The sequence below is a fragment of the Balaenoptera physalus genome (genome assembly GCF_965194825.1).
Source record: "Balaenoptera physalus genome assembly, chromosome: 14".
NCBI lineage: Eukaryota > Metazoa > Chordata > Mammalia > Artiodactyla > Balaenopteridae > Balaenoptera > Balaenoptera physalus.
The window spans coordinates 7,939,399-7,955,470 of record NC_138893.1 but is presented as its reverse complement, the minus strand read 5'-3'; the positions used below and the strand labels follow the sequence as shown (position 1 = coordinate 7,955,470).

General features: G+C 36.4%; 1 long non-coding RNA gene across 1 annotated transcript in view; it reads right to left on the bottom strand.

Moving 5' to 3' along the window:
- Positions 1-248: 248 nt before the first annotated feature.
- Positions 249-16,072, bottom strand: part of LOC309643161 — a 468,256-nt gene continuing 452,432 nt past the window's right edge. Inside the window, exon 2 of the long non-coding RNA XR_014253594.1 lies at positions 249-547. This is a non-coding gene — a long non-coding RNA (uncharacterized lncRNA). The remainder of the gene's footprint in view (positions 548-16,072) is intronic.

Below are 16,072 nucleotides of genomic sequence, written 5' to 3'. Positions count from 1 at the left end.
GTTCTTGTTAAGATGATCATACTTAGCTATTTCCTGTTATTACTGTTACCTGAACCTCACACATAAGGCAATGCTTCTCAAATGTCAGTGTTCCTACACATCGCCTGGGGAATTTGTAAAAATGCAGATTCTGACTTAGTAGGTCTGAATTTCTGTGTTTCTAACAAGCTCCTAGGTCATGCTGGTCCATTGCCCGCACTTTGAATAGTAAAGCAGCTCCACGCAGACCCCTGGAATCTAAATCTGTATTTTTTTTTTTTAAGTATTTGTTTATTTATTTATTTATGACTGTGTTGGGTCTTCGTTTCTGTGTGAGGGCTTTCTCCAGTTGTGGCAAGCGCGGACCACTCCTCATCGCGGTGCGCGGGCCTCTCACTATCGCGGCCTCTCTTGTTGAGGAGCACAGGCTCCAGACGCGCAGGCTCAGTAATTGCGGCTCACGGGCCCAGCTGCTCCGTGGCACGTGGTATCTTCCCAGACCAGGGCTCGAACCCGTGTCCCCTGCATTGGCAGGCAGACTCTCAACCACTGCGCCACCAGGGAAGCCCTAAATCTGTATTTTTAACAAGATGCGTGGGTGATTCTTAGGCACATGTAAAAGTTTGAGAACCACTGATTGCAATGATCTACAGTGATTCACAACTCTGGCTGTACTTTATAATCACCTAGAAAGTTTGAATAAAATCTGATTATTTGGTCTTAGTCTGGAACCAATAAATTAGTAATTGTGGGGCATAACCCAAGTGACCACATATTTTCAAAAAGTTCCCCAAATAATGGCCTCTCAAAGATGTTCATGTCCTAATCCTTATAACCTGTGATTATCTTATATGGTAACAGTGACTTTGCAGATGTGATTAATGTCAAAATGGTCTTGAAATGGGGAGTTTATCCTGAATTATCTAGGTGGGTCCAAGGTAGTCACAAGAGCGTGTAAAAGCAGAGAATGCTTCCCAGCTGTGTCAGAGAGATTTGATGACAGAAGAAGGGAGACAGAGGTGCACGTGAAAAGGACTCTCCCCACCCATCCTTGCAGGCTTTGAAAATGGATGGATGGGGCCATGAGCCAAGGAATGAAGACAGCCTCTAGAAGCTGGAAAAGACAAGGAAGTGGATTCTCTCCTGGAGTCTCCAGAAAAGGATTCAGCTCTGCCGACACCCTCATTTTATCCATGTGAGACACCTATCAGATTTCATGCTAAGATGATAAATTTCAAGACACTCTGCCTCTGATAATTTGTTACATCAGGATAGGAAACCATTATATCAGGTAATATTAATATGCAGTCACTGCTCCAGCAGATGGTTTCTGGAGTTCCCTGTATATAATAAAGGTTCCTTAGACCTGAGTGTTCTTCAACTTCCAAGAATTTCCTGACCAGCCTAACCACCCAGATCAATGTTTGCCATACAGGAATCTCTGAAAGACTGGGGAACTACTGTTTACTTGTAACCTTGAAATTAAGAACAGTTTTCTAACATTGATGTATTCTGCCCTTAATCATTTGTGTGTAATATGCTATATAGATCAAGATTTTTTTTTTTTTTTGGAGAGGACTGGGGTGAGGGGGTTTGGAGGGTCAGGAAGTAGTTGGAAAAAAGAAGGCAGTCGCTTTCCTCAATTGTTCATAGGATTTTATCATCAGAGTAAAGAACAACATTCTATGATATAAAATGATAAAATATAATCCCAAGTTTTGGAGACCTAACTGTCTCAACAATGAATTAGTGAGAGTAACAGACATTTCCCTATCCTTCCATGTCCAGTGCTACCATTTTCCGCTCATGTTCTCATTTCATGCTGCTATTGCATACAGATGGCAGAGTCCCCTTAACCACCGGGGAGAGACAGAGCAATAGTGACAGCAGCCACACGGCTTCTGTGACTACAGTCAGGCCTCCCTGTGAGGCTCAAGACATCCTTAAGTGTGGATAGGGGACATTTCTAACAATGCAAATGCCTCTTCCAAAACCATGATTGCAAAACAATCCATGTTAGAGCAGTCTCACTTTCCAAACTCTAGTCCATGCTACGTGAAGTGCATATCAAATAAAAATCCCATTTAAATATATATTTTATTTATTTATGCCTCTTCAAGTCATTGGATTTTTGAACTGTCAACAAAATAGCTACATATCTTTCTTTATCAGTTTAAATTTCATTGGTCTATTAACTTACGACTAGAACATTCAAGCAGCTTTCAATAGCTGTCACTAAAAGGACACTTCCGGAAAACATTAGAAACCAGAATTTAAGAAAAACAATATTCAAATGTGGGCCGTGGTTGCATGATATGATGGTTTATTTAACTCATTTAAAGTATAAAGAATCATTTTTATTAAAAAATAAATTTATGGAGCATACATTCTTTCCGAAAGGCCTTAATTCATCAAAATGTGAGGACTGAAAATAGCAATGCAGCTACCAGAGATGCCATTCTTTCTAAGTTCAGAATCTGTGTTTCTATTCTGCTTAAATGTTTACATTTTTCATTTTAGCAATATAGGTTTGAAGAATAATTGGTATTTTTCATTTTAGCAATAGAGGTTTGAAGAATAATTGGTATGTAGTATAAAATACAAAAATTTTAAGTCCTTCTCTCCTATGTATTACACTAAGAATTCTCTTATAGGTTAACTGGAGGTTTAATACGATGGCTCATGTATTTGTGATGACAGACAGTGAGTGATAAAGAGCAAAGAGGCAGTCGGGAAGAGAGCCAGACATGGAGATTCAGTTTGTTTTCTTTTGCCCTTAAACGTGCTCTATTCGGGAACTCTGATTTTTAAACTACGGTTCTGGCCGGATGGAACTTCCAAAGGAGCAAAAGACAAGTGAAGAGAGCTAAAAGATTCCCTGGTGGGGAATGTAATAAGAAGAGAGTGTGTGGGGAACGTGTGTATATGTGTAGCTGATTCACTTTGTTATAAAGCAGAAACTAACACACCATTGTGAAGCAATTATACTTCAATAAAGATGTTTAAAAAAAAAAAAAGAAGAGAGTGTGTGGAAGAACAGTAAAGGCAAGGAATAAAGGTTCCACTGAAGACTTTGTGAATAGAAGTGGGGGTGGGATGGGGAGAGGGGTACTGATTCAGAAAATCCATGCAAATAAAATGAAGCATTTCAAAGACATTTGAAATAAATTGAAAATATTATTTTGACTGCATCATTTGAGACCTATCTATAGAAAGGATGATAAAAGTATGTTAGCCAAGATAAAATGTTCAGTTATGAAGAGAAACACAGGCAGTACAGCTTAAAAAGGTGTACTACAGGTTCAAAATAAAGACGTGAAAATAATATTAGTGACAATAATAATGATATTGTAATGACTACAATTTAACTACTATGTGCCAGTTGCTGTATAATAGGCACTTTTCTTAACCTATCCTATGTAATCCTAATAAAACACCTATAACAAACGATATTTACCTTTTCTACAAATGATCAAACTGAAACTCATAATTATGTAAGACCACACAAATAATCAGTGTGCATCAGACACAAGGTTTCAAACCAGTTTTCTGAATTTAACACCAATATTACTAATCACTGTCTTTCATTAGTATCAGAGATGTGCTGGCTATAGATGCAATTAAGTCTCAGGAATCTGCTAAAACTCAGAGGACAAAGAAATACACATGTGTATGTGTGAGTACACACACATATACACATGCATTCATGTTTACACCCACATATATATGTATGTATATATTCCTGTATTATTAAAATTTCCAGATTTATTCAAAATAACAGCTTTAGATTTATGTGTAAATAGCAAAATATGACAAGACCTAAAATAAGTCACTATAGTCACTAGTTGGGTAAACGATACCAGAAAACAAGTTGCATGTGATCAATCAGAATGTTTGGGTTGCTCTTAGAAGTTGCAGACACATCAGGGACTTCCCTGGTGGTCCAGTGGATAAGACTCCACACTCCCAATGCAGGGGGCCCGGGTTTGATCCCTGGTCGGGAACTAAGAGTTCGCATGCAGCAACTAAGAGTCTGCGTGCCGCAACTAAGAAGTCCGCATGCTGCAACTAAAAGATCCCGCGTGCCACAACTAAGACCCGGAGCAGCCTAAGTAAGTAAATAAATAAATAAATATTAAAAAAAAAAGAAGCTGCAGACACAACATATGCATCTTCACTCTGGTGTATAATAAGTACCTCAAACTTAATATGCCTAAAACATATGCTAACACATCTTTTTGTTGCTCAGGACGAAACTGTGGCATCACCTTAATATCTCTCATCTCTCACACCTCACATCTCTTCTGTCAGTAAATCCCATCAGCTTTATCTTCAAAATGCATCCAGGTTATGACCATGATAAAGCACACTGATACTACCGTCATGGGCTTTTAGACCTGGTATTCACTGGGAGTATACAGCAATTGCCTCCTAATTGCTGACCCATCTTCAGACCTTAATTGCTGTCAGTCTATTCTCTACATAGCAGCCCAGGGGAATACACAAAAGCTCAAGTCAGACCACACACTGCACATTGCTCCAATGGCTCACCATCAAGTCAAAATCCTTCCTCTTACTAAAGCCTCTCAAGATCAGGAGTCCTGAAAATGACCTCAGTTCAATTCTTCCTTTGCTCCCCTCTTATTCCACTCCAGTCCTGGGGGCCTTCACTCTTTCCTGGACACACAAAATAGATGGCTGCATCACGGTTTTGGACTTGTTCCCTCTACCCTAAATGTTCTTCTGTGTCTGTATGACTCACTCACTCACATCTTCCAGACATTTATCCAATGTGGACTTTTTTTCTGTCTTACCAAAAGTCTTCACACCCACCCATACATACACACTTTCTATTCTTCTTCTTTGCTTTTTGTGTGTGTGTGTGTGTGTGTGTGTGTGTTTAATTCTATTCACTTTCTGGCCTACACTATTTATTACTGTTTTCTTTGTTGCTATTTCCCATACTGGAAAATGCAAGCTCCATGAAAGCAATGGCTGTTATTTATCTTCTAGCCTGCTGAAACCTCAGCTGCTGGAGCAGTGAGTTGTTCACTGCAGGCATTCAATAAATATTTGCAGAATGAATAAAACAATAATGATGCCTTCTGGAGAAGTAATAGTTAATATTGATTTACTACTTTGTAGGTATCAAAACCATATTGAATGCATTATATATATGATCTCATTTATTCTTTACTAATAACTATACTTATTTTATAGAAGAAGTATCAATAATAGGCTAGGGGTAGTAATGCAGGATAAATGTGGTCATGAAGCAGTTTTGGTGATCTAATCTGAGTCCTCTGACACTAGAACTTTTGTCCTTTAACTTGCACTTATCTAGGTATGCTCTAAAGCTTTTGTTGATTTATAAATTAGAAGAGCTTTATACAGTTACTGTGACAAACCATTGGATACAACTGTATACATTAATCCTATAAGCAAGCTACTAGAGTAAAAATTATTTACAGCTACAGTATATTTATTTTGTCTTAGCACCTAACATTAGACCAAAATTTATTGTTTTGAAAGAACAGAATTCAACCAAGTTCAGCTTTCTCTTTCAGGAAATGTTATTATGGTAACATTTTCCCCTGGAGGGCCTCAGAATCTGTTTTGGAAGGCAAAAGGAACACAGGACAGAGTAATGACCTTCACTGTTCTTAGTGTTATATTAGTTGATTTATAAAGAAGAATTTAAAGAAATATATCTGTTCCTAGATTGGATCAAATTAATATTTGACTCATTTTATAATTTTAAAATGTGCCAGAATTGATATATAAAGTCTAGTACAGTAAAGGAACTATAGTATCCAAGGACTTCATATCCTTGTAAATCATTTTTATTTTCAGTTTGTTTTTTCCTAGTATATGTGAATGGTGTTTATCTCCTCAGGAATAAAGTATCTTTCATTACTCAGAAATAGAGCTCAAGTTGATTTAGATACAACATTATTCTATTTCAAAAGGAATTGTGCACTTATAATTCATTTCTTCTGCTGTGGCTGGTATCTAAGATGACAGGAAAAGGAATAACATTAGGAGAGTAAGAGAAGAAAAATTAGTGGCAGACAGAATAGTGATTTAAAATAATTACTGAGATAGACACCACCTGGCCATGAGTCCTTTTAAGTCCCATACCCGTTGATGACTAATTACCACCTTCAGTCACAAAAGTAGAGCTAACCAGATAGTAGTCACGTTTGCATTATTACTTTAATGATATCACTCTAGAAGCAATTTGTTTATGCTGGTAATCTGAAGTTCAAATGATTCTGAAATATGTTTATGCTAGTAATCTGAATATTCAAACAATCAATTAAGCACCAAGATAAAATTGGAACTTTTAGGTCAAATCTGGAGATAATAGCATTGAAACTATTCAGTGATTTGAGGCCAGTAATATATTAACAATGTTCCTTTCAATTTTGAACTATTTCCAAACACTTCTTGAAATATTTCATAATTTCATGTTTGAACAATTGAATCTTCAATTTTCCAAGTTGATTGATCTTTTTTGGTAGGACAAAAAAATTAAATAATCTGATGTATTGTTGCTCATCAATATCAATTTGAAAGCTCATCAGGATTAATGAGAAAAACTACAACTTTTGATAAGATATCAATTAAGCAACCAAACAGCTATTTACTGAAAATGTACTATGTGTATGAACTATCCTAGGGCTAGAAGCAGATAAAAGTGTAAAGTCTATTCCTTAAAGTAAGATGTATTCCATTTAAAATATGTGACCATAAAATAAAACACAGATAATGTTGTTGGCTCCAAGGCTGGGACTCCCCTGCTGAGGCAGCCAGCCATGTCAGAACCTGGCCCCAGCCACTGGCAGCCTCGGCACTAGGCGGAACTTGGCAACCAACCTGTCCTGGGGCCAGCCATGCCTACCAGCACACCCAGAGTAGTCATGCCCCACCATAAAAGAAGGGCCCACACAGCCCACATAGGGGGCACCCCTAAAGCATATAGATCTGGTGAACAGAGGGGAGTGTGCGGCTGGCTGGACCCCATAGGTCATCTCCTACATAAGGCCACTTCTCCAAGGTCAGGAAATGTAACTGACTTACCTAATACATAGAAATAAAAACAGAGAATCAGGCAAAATGAGGTGACAAAGAAATATTTTTTAAATGAAGGAACAAGATAAGAACCCAGGAGAGCTAAGCAAAATGGAGATAAGCAATCTACCCAATAAAGAGTTCAAGGTAATGATCATAAAGATGCTCAACAAACTCAAGATAAGAATGTATGAACACAGTGAGAAGTTTAACAAAGAGTTAGAAAATACAAAAAAGAATCAGTTACAGAACACAATAACTGATATAAAAAACACACCAGAAGAAATCAAAAGTAGATTAGATGATACAGAGGAATGGGATCAGAAAACTGGAAGACAAAGTCATGGAAATCACTCGACCTGAACAGAAAAAAGAATTTAAAAAAATGAGGACAGTTTAAGAGACTTATGGGACACCATCAAATGTACTAACCTTTGCACTATAGGGATCCAAATGAAAGGAGAGAGGGGAAGGGGCAGATAACATATTTCAAGACATAAGAGCTGAAAACGTCCTTAAGCTGGGAAAGGAAACAGACATCCAAGTCCGGAAAGCACAAAGAGTCCCAAACAAGATCAACCCAAAGTGGCTCAAACCAAGACACGTTGTAATTAAAATGGCAAAAATTAAAGATAAAGAGAGAATATTAAAAGCAGTAAGGGAAAGGTACCTAGCTACATATGAGGCTATCAGCTGACTCTTCAGCAGAAACTCTATAGGCCAGAAGGGAGTGGCATGATATCTCTAAAGTAATGAAAGAAATGAACCAAAAACCAATAAAATTCTATCTGGCAAGGTTATCATTCAGATTTGAAGGAGAGATAAAGAGTTTTACAGACAAGCAAAGGCTAAAAGAGTTCAGTACCAATGAACCAGCTTTACAAGAAGTATTAAAGGGACTTCTTTAAGGGGGAAAGAAAGGACCACAATTAGAAATATGATAATTATGAAAGAAAAATAATCTCATTGGTAAAGGCAAATATAAAGTAAAGGTAGTGCATCAACCACTTATAAAGCTAGTATCAATAGAATGATTAACTGACAAAAGTAGTAAAACCATCTATATCTACAATAAGTAGTTAAGGAATACACAAACAGAAAGATGTAAAGTATGATCTCAAAAACATTAAAAGTGTGGATGGGGGAATAAAAACACAGGGTTTTTAAAATGTGTTTGAACTTAAGAAGTCATCAACTTAAAATAATCATGTACGTATATAGAATGCTATATATAAACCTACCTCATAGTAACCAAAAATCAAAAATCTATATAGATACACACACACACAAAAGAGAAAGGAATCCAAACATAACACTAAAGATAGTCATCAAATCACAAGGGAAGGGAGCAAAAGAAGAAAAAAGGAAAAAAAAAGAACTGCAAAAACAACCAGAAAACAAAATACAAAATGGCAATAAGTACATATCTATCAATAATTACTTTAAATGTAAATGGACTACATGCTCCAATCAAAAGAAATAGAGTGGCTGAATGAATACAAAAACAGGACCCTTATATATGCTGCCTACAAGAAACTCACTTCAGGTGAGGGGGTGGAAAAAGTATTCCATGCATATGGAAACAAAAAGAAAGCTGGGTAACAATACTTGTATCAAATAAAATATACTTTAAAACAATGACTCTAAGAAGAGACAAAGAAGGACAATACATAATGATAGAGAGATCAATCCAAAAAGAAGACATAACAGTTGTAAATATATATGCACCCACCACAGGACCACCTCAACACATAAAGAAAATGTAAACAAACATAAATGGAGATAATGATAATTGTAGGGGACTTTAACACCCCAGTTACATCAATGGACACATCAGACAGAAAATCAATAAGGAAATTATTAAATTATACATTAGACCAGGTAAACTTAACAGATATAAAATTGTCATCCAAAAGCAGCAGTATACACAATCTGCTGTTTGGAAGCAAGAGAACCTGGAAAGCCAATGGTATAATTTAGTCCAAGTCTGAAGGCTGAGAACCAATGAAGCCAATGGTATAAATTTGAGTCCAAAGACTTGAGAATCTGGGAGCCAATGATGTAAGTCCTGGTCTGGGTCTAAAGGTTCAAAAACAAGGAGCACCAATATCCAAGACAAGAGATAGATATCCCAGCTCATGCCAAAAAGAAAATTCGTACTTCCTCACCTTTTTGCTCTATTTGGACTCTCAACAGTTTGGATGATGCCCACAAGCATGGGTGAGGGCAATCTTCTTTACTTAGTCTACTGATTCAAATGTTAATCTTTTCCAGAAATACCCTCATAGACACAGCAGAAATGTTTTACTAGCCATCAGGGTATCCCTTAGCCAGTCAAAATGACACATAAAATTAAGCATAATAGAAGCGACATTTGGTTTTGCTGATTTTGACTAAGAGAACAGCCTCCAAGTGCCACAAATTAAGCCATAGATTTGTGCAAAATGTGTTGCCACCTTACTCTTCCAATGTCACAGCCTGTAGTTATACCATACAATTCAGAACTTCAAAATGTCCTCAAAATTCTAAAGCTGTGACTATTTATCTCTTCTTGCAATAAAAATTTGAGAATCTGTTGGGTATTATAAACTCTTTCCCCCAGAAACTATACATACGCCATATACACATGCAAAAGATTGAAACTAGACCTACTATCTTATACCATATAAAAAAATTAACTCAAAATGGATTAAATACTTGAATATATTTAAAACATAAAATGCCTAGAAGAAAGGCTAGGCAGTGAGCTCCTTGACATAGGTCTTGTCAATGATTTTTTGGATCTGACTCCAAAAGCAAAGGCAACAAAAGCAAAAATAAACAAGTAGGGCTACATCAAACTACAAAGTTTGTGTAGAGCAAAGGAGATCACCAAAAAATTTAAAAATAACCTACTGAGTGTGAAAAATATTTGCAAATCCTATATCTGGTAAGGGGTTAATATCCGAAATATATAAAGAATTCATACAGTTCAACAGCAAACAAAACAAAACAAAACAAAACAAAAAAACCCCTAAACAATCCAATTAAAAACTGGACAGAGGTGGTATCTAATCCAGTCCTCTTTAATATGGTCTAGCATTACTAATTTCCCTTGAACAAATATTTAGAATGTAGTGGAATGACCGTGAGACTTGCCAGGCCAGGTTAGAAAAGTCTATATAAATTATGCCAGGTGCTCTCCTGGAAGGGGGCCTGTGGATTATTAGTCTACACCTCACTTTACAGAGGAGGAAATTAAGGCCAGATAAGATTGAGACATGTCCTCACGGCGCCCGAGCCCCACGCCAAGCGTTCTCTCAGTAACTCATAAGTAAGTACTCACAAAGGCTCAAAAAGTTAATTATTTCACTATTGTAAGATTATAAAAATGAGCTTTTAAATTTTCCTAGTGTTTACACATTTAATCTTTCTGAAATGTATATGGTACATTTTGAGCTAAGACTATTGCTGTATTTCTTTCTCAATGAGTAGTCAACTATTTTATTCATTTAATGAAGAATATGTCCTTTCCTTATTCCTAAAAAATATCTCAGTTACTACCTATATTGATGACTTTCTTCTCTTTTGAGTTGCTGCCTCTCCTGTATTTGGTGTTTTTTTTTAATTTTCTATTTATTTAGACTATACTTCATTTTTTAAAAATCCCAGTAATTTACAGGAAAGGGCTAAATATGACCATGAGATTTTGAGGGGATACAAATACATTTTTGCACTTAGGCTCAACAAACAAACTATTGAATCATAGAAGGAATTCATCTACCAACATGTGCAAAGGGTAGCTATGATTTAGTCAAGTAAATCAATGAGTCAAACAAAGCTGACTTACCTGACAAAAGGTTAACCTATGCATATTTTATCAATAGAAGTCTAGTATTCAGAGTAGAGGAGAAATAGAGAAGAAGGTTGGTCTTCTAATGTTATGCAGTTTATATCAAAGCTAAATTTAAAATCCACAATGAGTTCTGAAATTTATGACTATTACTATGTAGGTCTTTAGACAAATTGCCCAGTAGTAAGAAAACTGGATTATATGTCATATGGGCAATTGTGAGACATCAATCGAGATTTGTGGTTTGTATGGGTGGTGGGAAAAACAGCTTCTCATGCTAATGGAAAAGAAAATTTATATTCACTCTGTGTGAATTGCTTTGGTCCATTGCTCATTTGAAGACATTTCTATGCAAGGACGCACTTCATTCCCTTAGCTCCTGTTTGGCTGCCAAGAGATTAAGTTTATGGTCTGGTGACTGATTTATTCCCACTCTGCTTTAGGCTATGAGGGATAGCTCACATTCTCAATCAGGGAGATAAAGGGTAGAAAACCTAAATTCCTTTTATTAAAGTATGTATATATGTGTACATGCACGTATATATACACATGTGTATGTATTTATGTATTTAGACCTTTACTATTAGATTGAACTAAAAGTATATAACACCACTTATTAAGCTGGAAAGTTGGCTCCAGGTTAATAGCTTTGCTTTGTTTTGCCTCCCTTTGATTTCTCTCTTGCAGAAATTAGGTATTTCCTATACAAAGTTAATCCCAGTGAGGTGCCAAACCAAACAGTATCCTAACCCAGCAAGTCCACAGTTTCTTTGCAAGGCCCAGTTTTGTGTGTGCGTGTCTGTGTGTGAAGGATGGGATTTAGAAGTTTATTAATGATCAGAAATATTTAAAACATCAGGATTGAAAGGTCTTTTGGGAGATGTAGCTGCACTCTTGGATCAGTCAGAAATCAAGAAGGAATCACAGAAGCCAAAAGTAGCAAAGATAGGAAATATGTTTCCCCTATTGTTTGTACCATTAGCATAGGCAATGAGAAAAGGTGGTAGAAATGCACGAAGGAAGTTATAGAGTGAGCTATCAAAGTTAGATTGAAAGCACTGATTGTTATCCCTCACCTTACCTTGTAATTTTGCTTCTGTATTTCTTTGTCATTTGGGATCTTTAGCTAATTGTCTCTTGTTGACACAAGTCAACTTATTTTAGTAAAGGCAGGGTTTTTTTTTGTTTGATATCATATAGAGCAGGGGTCCCCAACCCCTGGGCCACGGACCGATACTGGTCTGTGGCCTGTTAGGAACCGGGCCACACGGCAGGAGGTGAGTGGCGGGTGAGTGAGTGAAGCTTCATCTGCATTTACAGCCACTCCCCATCGCTCGCATTACTGCCTGAGCTCCACCTCCTGTCAGCATTATGATGAGTTGTATAGTTATTTCATTATATATTACAATGTAATACTAATAGAAATAAAGTGCACAATAAAAGTAATGCACTTCAATCATCCCGAAACCATCCCCCATCCCCCATCTGTGGAAAAATTGTCTTCCACGAAATCAGTCCCTGATGCCAAAAATGTTGGGGACCGCTGATATAGAGGATAACCTGAAATTTTTTTGACTAACACATGGCTCTAACACAGGGAACTAGGACTAGTCGTTAGAAATTATAAAAAACCAAAAAAGTTCTGACAATTCGATTTGTCTTTACAAAGTAATGATACTCCTATCATTGCCTTCTGTGTCTTTACTAGCTTTCCACGTTCTTTTACTATAGGGTTTTGCATTTAATAGGAGCCAAACTGTAATCTCATTGAAAAATAGCATATTTAATTAAATATCCATTTAGTGAATAATTGGTAACAAAATTTCTAAGTGCAGGATTTGATGGTATGATTCTACATAGTTTAAAGTTGTTCAGAAAGAGCAGGTACACTTACGAAAAAGCAAAATATATGTATTATGAGAGGAGAAACTGGGGTTATATATAAATTTATTTTTAGGGTTGGGCCAAATCAAATTATGACTTTTAATTTAATTTTGTATATTAAAAGTTTTAGGCCACTCTCCTAACACGTCAGTTTTGACTCAGTTTTATCATTCTGCCATCCTAAGGAAAAACGTGCTTGAGAAAGTTCTTAAAGTAGAATGATATACTTTGCAAAGATGAATGGGACTTGCTTATAAAAATGCCAACCATCAATACCTATCTGCAAATCAAAATGTATTAGAAACATATTTGAAACCTCAGATGAATAAAATATCCTATATACTCTGATGATGCCAGAATAAACGTGAAAACATAAATATTATACCCAGAGAAATTATATAGAAAAGAGAATTTTCTCTCTCATATTGTACATCAAATATATGGTCATATCTGTTTTATTTACTTTGTATAATATTATGTCACAAATGTAAATTGATAGCTCTATTAAAACTGTCAAATGTATTGGTGAAATTTATTTGCTAGTTCATGTTTCATATGCAACTGTTTTTCATTTGTTGAACAATTCATTTAATTTGACAGCTCTGATTTTACAGAATTGCTCTTTCAAGACATTTGAGATTGTTGTTTATATCAATATTCTATAACCTCTTTCATATTTCTCCACTCACTCTCTAGATATAACCCTCCTTAAAATGACCTACATATTTTATTGCAAGTGTTACTGCTGTCTTTGCCAATATGCAGAAAAAGTTAAGGTATGGTCTCTGGAGGCAAACTTTCTTGCAGCAAGCATTTCAAAGGTAAAGTTCATAACTTAGATAAACATTGTCCTAACAAATCCCCTAAATAAGCACTGAGCACTTTGCATCTTTTTAGTCTATGAAGTCTGTCATATCCACCAAAATGTGTAAAAAACGCAGTCCTGGACTTCCCTGGTGGTGCAGTGGTTAAGAATCCGCCTGCCAATGCAGGGGACACGGGTTCGAGCCCTGGTCCAGGAAGATCCCACATGCCTCAGAGCAACTAAGCCCGTGTGCCACAACTACTGAGCCTGAGCTCTAGAGCCCGTGAGCCACAACTACTGAGCCCACGTGCCACAGCTACTGAAGCCCGTGCGCCTAGAGCCTGTGCTCCGCAACAAGAGAAGCCACCGCAATGAGAAGCTTGCGCAACACAACGAAGAGTAGCCCCCATTCGCCACAACTAGAGAAAGCCCACACGCAGCAACAAAGACCCAATGCAGCCAAAAATAAAGTAAAAAAACAAAAAAAACACAGTTCCTTTTTCTATACAGTATGAAGAATTCAGAATAATTATGTTAGTCTTCTGGCACTATTGGAATATGATCAATTGCTTTTTTGATAAAAATGGCAAAAGTACTGTTGTAAAACATTACAGAAAAAAATTATTTCTCACTTTCTTTACATGACTTATTTATTTTTTGTCTGGAAATTTATACCTCTTAATCCTCTTCACCCATTTTGCCCACCCCTCAACCACCCACCTTTTTGGCAACCACCAATCTGTTCTCTGTATCTATAAGTTTTATTTGTTCATTTGTTTTTTAGATTTGACATACGAATGGAATCATATGGTATTTGTCTTCTCAGTCTGATTATTCCATTTAGCATAACACTCAAGGCTCATCCATGTTGTCACAAATGGCAAGATTTCAGTCTTTTTAGAGCTGAATAGTGTTCCATTTTGTGTGTGTGTGTGTGTGTGTGTGTGTGTGTGTGTATATATACACATATATATATACACACATATATATATGTGTGTGTGTGTGTCACTTCTTTATCCATTCGTCCATCCATTGACACTTAGGTTGTTTCCATATCTTGGCTATTATAAATAATGCTATAATGAACATAGAGGTGCATATATCTTTTCAAATTAATGTTTTCTTCAGATAAATACCCATAAGTGGAATTGCTGGATCATAAGGTAGCTCTATTTTCAATTTTTTGAGGAACCTCCATACTGTTTTCTATGGTGGCTGCACCAATTTATATTCCCACTAACAGTGGACAATGGCTTCCTTTTCTCCGTATCCTCAACAACACTTGTCTACCAAAACGTTTATATCCCTATGATGTTTTATTTGTACTGTGCCTCTGAATTTTCCCTACTGTCTGAGAAAATATTTCCTCTTGTTGATAAGCAAAAGGAACAGTAGCCAGAGCGAGCAAACCTTAGGTAAACATCTCTGAATAGGTATTAGCCGTAGATTTATGCCCTGTCACATAGCCATTAGCATAGTTATATCTTACTACTTATGGAGCAGCTTTCAGTTAGACATTTTTTTCCTTAGCAGCCAGTGGAATTATATGTGTAATATTAGCAAGGCTTTGTGTGTATGTGTGTTTGTGTGTGTGTGTGTGTATAGCTTAAATAGCAGAACATCATTCATTACTTCTCTAACCCCAATCAGAATAATGAGAGAGAAATAGTCATTGCTTAAGTGAGGATGGTGTTTTCAGGAATCAAGATCTATGTAATATATACTCCTTCAAATCACTAAACCCCTTCTTGTTTAGGCTGCTTCCCTTCTCTTCATCTCTGGACTTTTCTTTTAGGGTTACCCTTTAGATTTACTATTTCTTTTATCTTCAGTATATTTTCCAGTTCTACAAACTTTATGTGACTTTCTCAGCCTTCAAATAATCCTTTTCTTTTTGGCTCCTAATAGTACTTTTTTTGTTGTTGTAAAAATCAGCTGTCACATGATTTAGGCTAACGTTACAATAAAAATATCCATCTATTAGTTTTCCCTGTGGCAGGTTTTACGTTAGTTTCTTGTTATGTATTATATCATTTAATTAAAACTATTCTAAAACATTAACATTATTATCCAAAGAGTAAGGATTAAGAATCTAATAGCCAGGTAGGTGAAATAAAGTTTATCTAGCTAGTAAATGTCTTGGGAAAGAATGACCTGAAAGAATAAGAGGTGACAGTGCCTGATCCTAAGACAGGACCAGGAACAGTGCCTGCTTCCGTTAGCCAGACTGGAAAACTTCTTGCTGCACAAGACATTGGGGACGATTGTACAGAAGAGTCTTACCTCAGTAGGCAAGAATAGTTACCCTTAGACTGACACTGCTTTAGTTTCACCTAACAAATCATAAAACCAATATCAGAATCAAGCTGTTTCCAAGTAACTTAACTATATCCCAGAAAAAAGCTCAATATTTTTAGAAATACAAAACATCCAGGACACTGACAAGGTAAAATTTACAATATCTGGTATCCAGCAAAAGATTACCAGGCCTGCAAGAA